At 30.4% G+C, this 11,305-nt stretch overlaps 1 protein-coding gene across 2 annotated transcripts in view; it reads left to right on the top strand.

Moving 5' to 3' along the window:
• Positions 1 to 1,300: 1,300 nt before the first annotated feature.
• The window catches only part of LOC117177260, a 78,576-nt gene continuing 68,571 nt past the window's right edge, over positions 1,301 to 11,305 (top strand). Inside the window, exons 1-2 of one of the 2 annotated variants that reach the window (XM_033367842.1) lie at positions 1,301 to 1,754; positions 3,400 to 3,609. The gene's annotated coding sequence lies outside the window, so the exon portion shown is untranslated. The remainder of the gene's footprint in view (positions 1,755 to 3,399; positions 3,610 to 11,305) is intronic. The other variant, XM_033367843.1, reaches the window with a different exon arrangement.

Raw genomic sequence — 11,305 nt, 5'->3', positions numbered from 1 at the left:
TTCCAAGGATAATGGTTCCAAAGTCTAACTTTTATCATCGTAAAACGTCCATCTCTTTGAGTGACAGTTTCCACTATTATGTATGTCCATTGTATGCCTAACCATAAAATCTACTTTGGACAGTGAACTGAGCAATATCTTTGATGAAAGTTTTAATGTCGTTAAACTCGAATAAAATAATCACATACAAGTTTTCTAAGGCGCAACAAACTTCTAGTATTCGTATAATTCGTGTAAAATAATAATTACCTAATATTTATTGATTCTATACATTCATAATCACTACCATTTTGAAGTCATTTGAATCTTTCCGCCAGAGAATTTACTAGTTCGGAGAATATTTGGTAAAAGGGACTTAGCGCCCTGGAGCTTTGGTTAATGCAACGGCGTCTGGCGTTACACACGGCTGTCGGAAGTGGACCAGAGAATAGAAAGAGAACAACTTGAGAAAGTCCACCTATCCTTTTCAAAGGATAGTGATTTGTATAACTCACCTTCCAACTGCTTTCATTAGAAAAACATCAACTGACCAATCAGTCGCCATCCTTAGAAAAGGACAGGTCGACTTTCTCGATTTGTCCTCTCTATCTATTCCCTGGTCCATTTCCGACAGTAGTGGTGAGCGGTCCAGTACTATATTATAGTACTTTATTATAGAAAATTATAGAAATTATGAAAGGTATACATTCGAACCACTTAATAAGAAACGCTCTTTTGTGGGCGCCCAATTTCTACATTGACTAATAATTTAATCACAGTTTGATATTTTTGACTAAACTTTTCTTTCTTTCAGAGAACTAAGATAAAACTTGAGGTTGAGAAGCTCGTCGCACAAAAACGACAAAATGATAAAATTTTGAAACAGGGTGACCAGATGACTGGGTAGGAAAAGCAGGACACCCCACTCCTTACCACCTCCCACCGTTAATTCTTTTCCACCCCTAGCCCAATTTGGCGCGTTATTTGAAAACTAAAAGTGATTATCCTGTGATTATAACCTGTGAATAATAAATATAGAAAATTAAACTCACAGCGACAGATTATTATTTACGAGACTAAGAAACTCAAAATAAAACTTAAAAAATTTAATTAAACATAACCTTGCAATGGTACTTACGTTATATTTGTACAGTGAAAGAGACATAGGAACACTTTCCCCTTTACAGTCATCGGAATAGTAAAGTGAAGAACGGGAACGGGAAACACAAATCGAATATATAGCAGGTTATGGCTTTTTATACGATCAGTAGTAGGACTCCGGGCCGTTTCGCAGTCGAAAATCTAACGTACTTCTTTTTCCATCGACGAACGTTAAAAAAAGAGGTCTATTCGTTTTTCAGCTTTCGACACGATCTCGGACTCCCATCGCAGTTTCAACAAGCACAATTCCTAGAGAGAAGTGCTGCGCGAACACAAACGTAGTGAACAATGAGGTTAATCTAAGTAAATTGGTCATTGGTCAAGCGATGAATTTTATTCCTCTCGAGCTAAGGCTTCGCTGGTAGAAGTTGTGAAGAAAATTTAGGTCCGCGCAATAAAAAATGCAATTATCGCGAATGTCTTGAAAAAGAAGGACATCAGATAAAAAAGGACAGAAGGACAAACATCAAAAAAGAAGGACATGTCCTTCCAAAGAAGGACGTCTGGTCACCCTGTTTTGAAAAGACACGATCCGTTCATGAAAAACCGAACTCTACTTGATTTTGCATCGTCAGTATCGCCAAAAGGTGAAGAGAGGGATATATTTGAAAATGGTAATTGCAATAAAAGCAAATGCAAGTATCTACATTTACTTTCTGATAATTCGTGTTCTAATTTGCTTTCAAAGTTAATAATTTCTTATTTATACTTAAGAGTGATGTCAGTATTAAACATTTCAATATATTTTCAACGACTTCACACATATTTGAAAGAGAGGACAATTATTCTAGTGAAGAAAACAATGGCAAATGTTTTCATTAATTCGTAAATTATTTAAATCAAACTTATTGCTGTAAATTAAATAATTCGTTTGTTTCATTTTTCATTTTCATATATTTCCGTATATTTTCAAAGGAATCAGTTTTAGTACTAGAGCCACAGAAAATTAAGATCAAGAAATCCATGGCAAGTACTCCCGTTAACTATTGAATCATTCACATCCTAATACTGGAAGAGTATAAAAATATTAATTTCTTAAAAATGTCACATCATTACGTATATTTTTAGGAAATTCATATTTACGCCGAAATGAATTGAAAGATGCAGAAATATCTTCCAGGAATGCTGATATAAAAGTATATCAGTTGGATCTGTCGCGACTGTTCAAATTTCAGACTTTTGATTTAGATGGAGATAATGGTTGTTAGCACAAATTTTGTCGAACTTAATATTAGCTAAGAAAACCATTTACAATTGGAAAAAATGTTTTAAATTACATTACCTTAAATATGAAAAAATGATTGTATTAAAAAAAAATTAATTCTATATACAATTGAGGCACCTGATAAAAACCTTTTATAATTAAGAGAAGTCACTGTGCTCGAAACAAAAAATCCTTGATCCTTTTTTCGATCCCTACCAAAAAGAATCTTTGAGTATATACCAAAAATTCTTTAGGTCAAAGAAGCTCAGAGAAATTCTCCGCAGGCCCTCAGGTAGATATTTTTAAAGGCCCAGGAAGCTCGTTTAAATGGTCTGAAGGCTTTAAAATATCCTTTCCGAAATTGAAATAAGAATACGATCATAAATAACAAACAGAGAGGCTATCTCAATAGAGTAGCCGACGCTCAAGGTTCCTTTGTTAAGCTTTAGGATTAAAATTTAGAAGTAGATTTTTTTAAATTTCATAGTTAACAGCCTAAAACATAATAATTCGGAATCTACGGGTTTCGATGACTTTAGATATCTAACTTTTTTTTAATGCTTAAAATTGGAATTAATAGAATGTTTCTCGTAAATGGAATGAGATCCGCCAAAAAAGACAACATTTTTGAATTCAGCTAGAAAATTGTATATAAGTATATAAGTTATAACTATAAATAAGTATAATGAGAAAATTCATCAATTAAAAAAAAGTGTTAACAATTTGAAGATAAATTTAAAAAGGGAGAGCGGATTAGCCACGACCAACTACTGCAAATAACTCTGCCCGCCCGGTACGTGACGAATACAAAAGGAACATTATATGACCTTCGCACCACTCTTAAAACGATCACTGAAAGGATCTTGAAAAGGACTCAAATCTCTCAAACTATCTCCGAGACTATTTTGTTTCAAATCGACTTTGTTTATAGACTCAAATGGGCCAAGCTATTTCGCTAAAGAAAACTCAGAGATTTCTTTCGCTAGGGTCAGATGTCTTGATAAAAACATTATTTTAACTTTGCATGTTTTAAATTTCGAAATAATTATTTTTAGAGCTCATGGGTCAGCAAATACCTCTTCAAATCCCACCAAATCCATTACCAAATACAAGTTCTGGTGCCAGAAATGTACAAAGAAAACTAACAGGTTCTGTGGATACTATTGTACGTAGAAAATGACGGATCAGAAAATTGTACAAATTCACGTCGCAAGTTGAGTGCTATTGCAAACTATGAGCGTTTTATGCAAAGTGAAGTGAATCGTGTAAGTATCTATGCCATCATCAACCCTTCACTTTAATAACAGCTCTCAATGTCCAGTCCCAATATCCCCTTTGTACCCGATATTCACATGTTGTCTCTAAAGTCCACCATTTTCCATATTTGGTCCTTATAACACCCTATTTCCAGTCAATATCCTAATTTAATTTTTTTTAAATCAAATTAATGCGTCTAATCCTTGCATTTTTTCAATTTTTTAAAATATCTTGAAATCTCTTCTTTAGTATGCATTAGGACAGTTATCATCTTTTAAGACTCATGATTGTCTCTTAGAAAGTCTTTCTAGAATCAGTTGGGATTACTTTAAATACAAAACTTTTGATCATAAATATCTTTTAATTGATAATTAAAAAAAAAATGTAACGGAATAAAGTGGTTTGGTTTAATTTTAAAAAGTTTAAAATTTTAATATCGGAAAAATATTTTTAATTTAAGTTTTTAATTGCGAAGTTTGAAGCTGCAAAAACTTTATAAATTGAAAGCCTTGGAAATAAAAAATATTGAAATAATAACGAAGTTTAAATTAAAGTTGTAGTTTTAAAAATAACTGCAAAATATAGCGTGAAATAAAAAAAATAAATATATTACCTCTTGTTTTATAATTTTCATATTTTTGTGATGGATATCACTTGTTTACAAGATTTTTGTAGGATCGAAAAGTTTTTTCAAATTTGGACACATTTTTTATGCTCAAGATTGATCAACCAGAGATCATTTCATAATTAGAAAAGCCTCCAAAAAGGACTAGATAATTTTGTCTGTTATTTAAAGCCTTTTTGTGAACGAAAAAACCTGGATGAGTATTGTTAAGTCTTAAGGAACAAAGTTAGAATAGCAGCAGGTTTTTGAAATAATCATTTTGTAAAAATATTGTAAATACTCTAGAGAGTTCTACTGATAGAATACGTAATAGAAAATTGACCTGTCTTTGAAAACAAGATTGAAAACACAGCACATTCTGAAAGCCTTGTTCTCGTATTTCAAGCTAATTATTCTCTAACTATGTGTACAAAATCTGTTTAATATCTCAAAAAATTTTACTGATAGACTTACTGTAGAAATAACGTATGCCATTTTTGTAAAAAACGGGTACCCTCCCTGGCGGGCCGAAGTACCCATAAAGACACCATTGGGTCCCCATTCGGGACAAGGTTGCGCTTGTACATGTTATAAATTATGAATATCTAAGGTCATGTACTAGAGTGTCACGTGACCAATTACATAGTTTATATTCGACCGCTTAATAATTAAAAAAAAATTTTTTTTTAAATATTGTGTCAAAATTTTAGGAAATGGTTTTAAATATATGGGGCAAGTCTAGCTGGCCCATTTAAGCTTTTATTTTGTTTAAATAGTATGATTTTAATTATTTTCAATTGGGAATGTAACTGAGAATGGGGCTTTTGTGCCGCATCTAAAAACGAATCAATGAAACTGAACGCTTTAAAATTAAGATTAATTAAAGCTAAGTTAAATATTTTAACCTGCCCTAAGCTTTTCAAAATTGAACAATTTCTGCTTTAGCTGCAAAAATTTAAATTTACTGAAAACAAGAATTTCAATTGCAGGGTTCGAAATTCAGAGCTCTGAAATTGTAACTTCGTAATTACAAGAATTTTTCCGCTGTTTATGTGGTATTTCAATTTCAAATAGTTAAATTATTAACTAAGCCATAACCGTGAACTATGCAACGTTTCACTTTCAAATCGTCTATTCTTTTTGGTTTTATTCATCGTTGATTTCAATAAGCTGGATTCAATAAGCCCCCCCCCCCCAGACTGTCATAAGAAGATTTGAATTTTTTGAAAAATCGAAAATAAAAATTTTGATCAAACAAAGAATTAATGAAAAATAAAACATTCTGTTTCATGGTCTAACGATGCAAGTTACAAGTCACCCACAAAAGAGCTCCAAATTCGTTATTGATCATTTTTTATGGAACGTGTTGTTTTTATTGTAAGCTTCGTATTAATCTTGAAAAAAGTATTGGAAATAAAAAATTTAATTTGTTTATTAACAAAATAGTTTATTTATAGAAGTCGAACTCTTTGAGTTATAAAAACAAATCAGTGAAAATACGTCTGTCTGAAAATACGTCTGAGGGCGAAGCACGAGATACGTGATGAGAATGTGTTCATTAAAGCTGAAGGAGCTTTAACAAACACTGTGATAATTATCTGGTTGCATTTTCAACACAATATGGTTGAAGTTTTATACAATTATAGTGGTTGAAATTTCAACTACTTGTGAATGAAAAATCAACAACACGTTTAATGGAAATTTCAACTATTCCGTTGAAAATTTAACTATATGTAATTGAAATTTCAGTAAAGCGAAAAGAATGTTCTTCGGTACAATTATTGAATTTCAAAGTGAGTATAATTTTTTAGGGAATTGAATAGGTTTGACTCAAGATTTTTAAACAATCCTAAATTTTACATAAAATCCATGAAGACTTCTTAAAAATACTTTGCTTTGCAATTTACTAACTGTACAAAAATAATTTTGATAAGGAATCATGAATTACTTCGTACGTTTGGGTCGTGAGATGCATGAGATAATTAAGTGCACATATAATATTTAGAAAAATAGCAGCTTTATAGAAGAAAAACGTAAGGTACATTGGATTTCTATTACATTATGATTTTCGCGTCCGCTTGTAGACCAAATTTTCCATACTCGTTTTTGTAATCATAACCTAAAAAAACATACAGCATTTAGTATCGATAGTATAAATGAAATTTTTTCTTTGGAATAATATTATTCCTACGTACCTTTTTTCCGTTAAAGCTTCTTCTATTACTTAATATTATATGTATGTCCTTCCCGGTAATAACCCTCACAGCAATAGGTTATACCGGGATATCCCATTTGATCCCATTTATCTCTTAGATTGACCCAAGGATATCTCGCAAGGCGGAAATTTGGATATCCCAGGGATAACTCCAGTATATGCAGGACAACCCTGGGACGTTTACGGGATATTCAAATGTCCCAAGTAGAACCCTCCTAGAAATAATCGATTGGACACGATTAATAACGATTAAGAGTAATCAAAAGTTGAATCGGTTTAAATTGTTACTAATTGTGTCAATTGTTCCTAATTGGATTGAATTTAGTAAATGCACTTGCCTGCAATACGACCTCTGTAGTTTTCGTTTGTAACACACATTACGTGCACGTTGTTATTGGTTAGATATTAAATTTTTTATCATTTAAAAAAAGTTTTAAGTACAAAAAAATACAATGTTTAGGCGGTATACCGAATAAAAAGTTATAAGTATATGGATTAACAGCATGTAAAAATCATACCATTTAACGATGTGACAGTGATAGAGTATGATTGTCAAGTAGGTAGTTTGATTTAGCCGGTATATCATTGTGAAACGTTTATTTACTTTTAGAAAAATTAATATTGTTGAAATTTGTTTGACAGAGAAAAAAATCGATTGTGAATAATTAAACCAGCAATAAAAAAATTAAGGGTGTCGTAGAGACGTATTTAGGACATCCGTAAGACGTCTTTTGTAACATGTCTTTTGGTCATCCCACGGATGTTCTTAAAATGTCTAATGTCAGTACGAAAGATGCCCCGAGAACTTCAATGTCTTTAAGACGTCTTTAGGTCATCTTTAGGATATTGGACGTCTTAAAGACGTTGACTGATCTGGCATAGGGCGTCCTAGCAACGTCCCAAGGACGTTCTTGGGATTTTCATAATTTTGTGCCCACTGGGAAGGCAACATCAAAATGCTGTAGTGAAAACTTAACCCCTAACTTAGAATAATGGATACTCAATTGAAAACGATTGGAAACATTATAGAAGGTGGGATGGCGCCAATGTTTTGAAATTCAGACTAAATAAATTATAGGTAACTGTTTAAATTTTTAGTAGAAAAATTATCCAATCCTTTTAAGTTTCATGCAATATAACAATTTTGAATTTATAAATAAGTTTGATTAAAAATTCTTGAAAATTATAATTTTAAATATTTAAAATATTAAATTTTGAATTTTTCAAATAATTTGGTTTGCAATGCCTAATCATAAATTTTCTATATTCTCTCCTTCCTGAAACATTGTTATTAATCGTCACATATTTCTGTAATTTTAGTAAAATTTTTTATTTAATAGTCTGAAAAAAAGTTTAGTTTTGGTCTTTATATCCAGTTCTCATTCTCATAATTCCATCAAATCTTATGTAACCGTATAGACGTTTTTCGACATTTTAGCATATCAAAGAATTAGAGTTTATTTTTAATTTACGAATTGTTTTAAGCTTTGAGTTGAAATGCTAATATTAAGAAACTATTAAGTTTAAATGTAAGCAGTTTAGAAACCTGAATTTTTAAATGCCATTTTTGAAGTGTGCATTTTTACTAATGTAAATCAAATCGTAACAAGATTGAAAATGTATATTTTTCATACTTTAATTTCACATGGCATAATTTTAAATTAAACAAAGTTAAAGGCTTCTGAATCCATATTGTACAATTTTAAATGCTTTATTCATAAAAAGTTTCTATAAGGCTAATCATTTTTACATATATTAATGAACGTTTGAGTTCGAAATCGCTGTTTTAAGTGTTTTAATTAAATATTCAGAACGCTCAGTGATCAGAAAACTTCCACTTCGATTGGTTTAATTTGCAATTTAGTCTTAAGTACTTTCAATTACCAAATTTTCAGCTTCAAAAACTTAAACTTTGAATTGAATAGACTGGTGCAACATTTTTTTAACCAGGAAATTATTCCAGATTTTTTCGTCACATAACCGACATTGATGTAAATTCGATGTTCAATTTAGAAAGAATTTCGTCCATCATTTTGAGTACCTATATTTTAATAAACTAAAAATTTAGAAAGCTGAATTAATAACAACTTTTTTTATTATAACATGAATTCATGTGTTCATAATTGTGAATAATTAAAAATTTAGACCTCTTTCTGAAAAAATATTTTATCTCTAATATTAATTTTTAAATGTTTAATTTTATTCAACTAATAACACCTTTGCATTTTTAAATAATAAAATAATACTTTAATCACTTTTCTGAAGTTTCACGTTTCTAAATTATTCGCTTACTTTTTTTAAATCTTAACCGATTTTAAAACTTATAACCATTTATAAAAATTTTCACAACAAATAAAAAACAATCCAAGAGCGCATAATAAAAAAGAAAAATTTTGCTTTATTATTACAAAATCAACTTTCTTATTTTTATCGTGTATCTGATTTTATATTTGGAACATAAAATACTATTAGCACATTTTTTTCGTAGCACCACTTTCATTTAGTAAGAATTATTTACAAAATCTTTATTTACTTGTTTCATAATATATACTGTTTCAAATTTATATTATTCCGAAAAAGTAAATAACTGTCTTTAAATCGTTCCCGTTAGACAAAAGTGATGCTATCACGTGGCAAATTCCAAGTACCTGATTGGCAACAATTGGAAATGCAAAATGCTCAATCGTTGCCAATTGGTTTAGCACAATTAAGAAACACGATTCGGAATAATTGAGATATTAGTTATACTGTTTCTTATCGATCTCATTTGATTATTTCTAGAAGGGATATAGAAAATTAATTTATATTCCCTTCTAGAAATAATCAGTTGAGATCGATAAGAAACAATATAACCAATATCTCAATCGTTCCGAATTGTGTTTCTTAATTGTGCCAAAACGATTGGCAACGATTAAGCATTTTGCATTTCTGGAATTAATTAATTAATTATTCGGAATTATTAACACATAAATGTATCTTATAATAAACAAAGTTTTTATTAATTGAGCCTTCTAAATTTTCAGTTTATTGAAATATAAGTACTCAAAATGATGAACAAAATTCATTCTAAATTGAACAGTGAATTTACTTCAATGTTGATGATATTATATTCGGTAATCGTTAGATTATGATTTCCTCTTTACCACTAATGATTGACGTAAAACCAACTTTATATTATTCACAAGGTAGCCACTAAAATCGAAGCCAAAATCTGGAATAATTTCCTGGTTAACATTTTTTTACACCAGTCAATAAAATCTAAAGTTTGAGATCTTAAAGCTGAAAATGTGGTATTCAAAGTATTTAAGACTAAATTGCAAATTAAACCAATGAAAGTGGAAGTTTTCTGATCACTAAGCGTTCTAAATATTTAATTAAAACATTTCAAACAGTGATTTCGAGTTCAAATGTTCATTAATATATGTAAAAATGACAAGCTTCTAGAAACTTTTTTATGGATAAAGCATTTGAAATTGTACAATATGGATTTAGAAGCCTTTAACTTTGTTTAATTTAAAATTATGCCATGAGAAATTAAACTATGAAAAATATACATTTTCAATCTTGTTTCGATTTGATTTGAATTAGTAAAAATGCAGTCTTCAAAAATAGCATTTTAAAATTCGGGATTCTAAACTGCTTACATTTAAACTGAATAATTTCTTAATATTAGCATTTAAACTCAAAATTTAAAACAATTCGTAAATTAAAAATTAAACCCTTATTCTGTGATATGCTGAAATGTCGAAAAACGTCCATACGGTTATATAAGATTTGATAAAATTATGAGAATGACAACTGGATGTAAAGACCAGAAATAAACTTTTTTTCAAACTATTTCATAAAAAAATTTGACCAAATTTACAGAAATATGTGGCTATTAAATACAATGTTTCAGGAAGGAGAAAATATAAAAAATGTATGTGCTTATGGAAGGAAAATCATTTATTTTCACGAATTCCGCACGTATTCAATTCAATTTTGAACCTAATGAGACCTAAATGAATCTAATACTATAACTTTAATAATTTCAAACCTTTAAAAAAGAAATATTTGCAAACTAAATTATTTGAAATATTCAACATTTAATATTTAAAATATTTAAAACCAGAATTTTGAATTTCAAGAATATGAATTTAAAAAGAAGTAAATAAATGTTCTAAAATAATATACCGGCTAAATCAAACTACCTACTTGACAATCATACCACATCACTGTCACATCGTTAAACGGTATGATTTTTACATACTGTTATTCCATATACTTTTAACTTTTTATTCGGTATACCGCCTAAACATTATATTTTTTTGTACTTGAAACTTTTGTTAAATTTCTACAAATTTAATATCTAACCAATAAACACGTGCACGGCATGTGTGTTACAAACGAAAACTGCAGAGGGCGTATTGCAGGCAAGTGCATCTACTCAATTTAATCCGATTGGGAACAATTGACACAATTAGCAACCATTTAAAACGATTCAACTTTTGATTACTCTCAATCATTATAAATCGTGTCCAATCGATTATTTCTAGAAGGGATCCTACTTCGGACATTTGGATATCCCGTAAACGTTCCAGGGTTACCCTGGATATCCTGGGGTTATCCCTGGGATATCCAAATTTCCGCCTTGCGGATATCCGACGGGTTATCCCTGGGATATTCTTGGCACAATCTGGGAGATAAAATGGATCAAATGGGATATCGCGTTATATCCTGTTGCTGTGAGGGAAGCGTTGAATAGAGAAAAATGAATATTTTCAGATTTCAACGTAAAAGTGAAGATTATTATACGAGGGTGGATTGATAAGTTTCCGGCCTGACCAAGAGATGGCGCCACTAGGCCTACCTTGAGGTGGCGTTCTATAGTACCATCCTTAGATAG

This window comes from Belonocnema kinseyi, chromosome 7 (genome assembly GCF_010883055.1).
Source record: "Belonocnema kinseyi isolate 2016_QV_RU_SX_M_011 chromosome 7, B_treatae_v1, whole genome shotgun sequence".
NCBI lineage: Eukaryota > Metazoa > Arthropoda > Insecta > Hymenoptera > Cynipidae > Belonocnema > Belonocnema kinseyi.
This window is presented reverse-complemented; position numbering and strand designations above follow the sequence as displayed.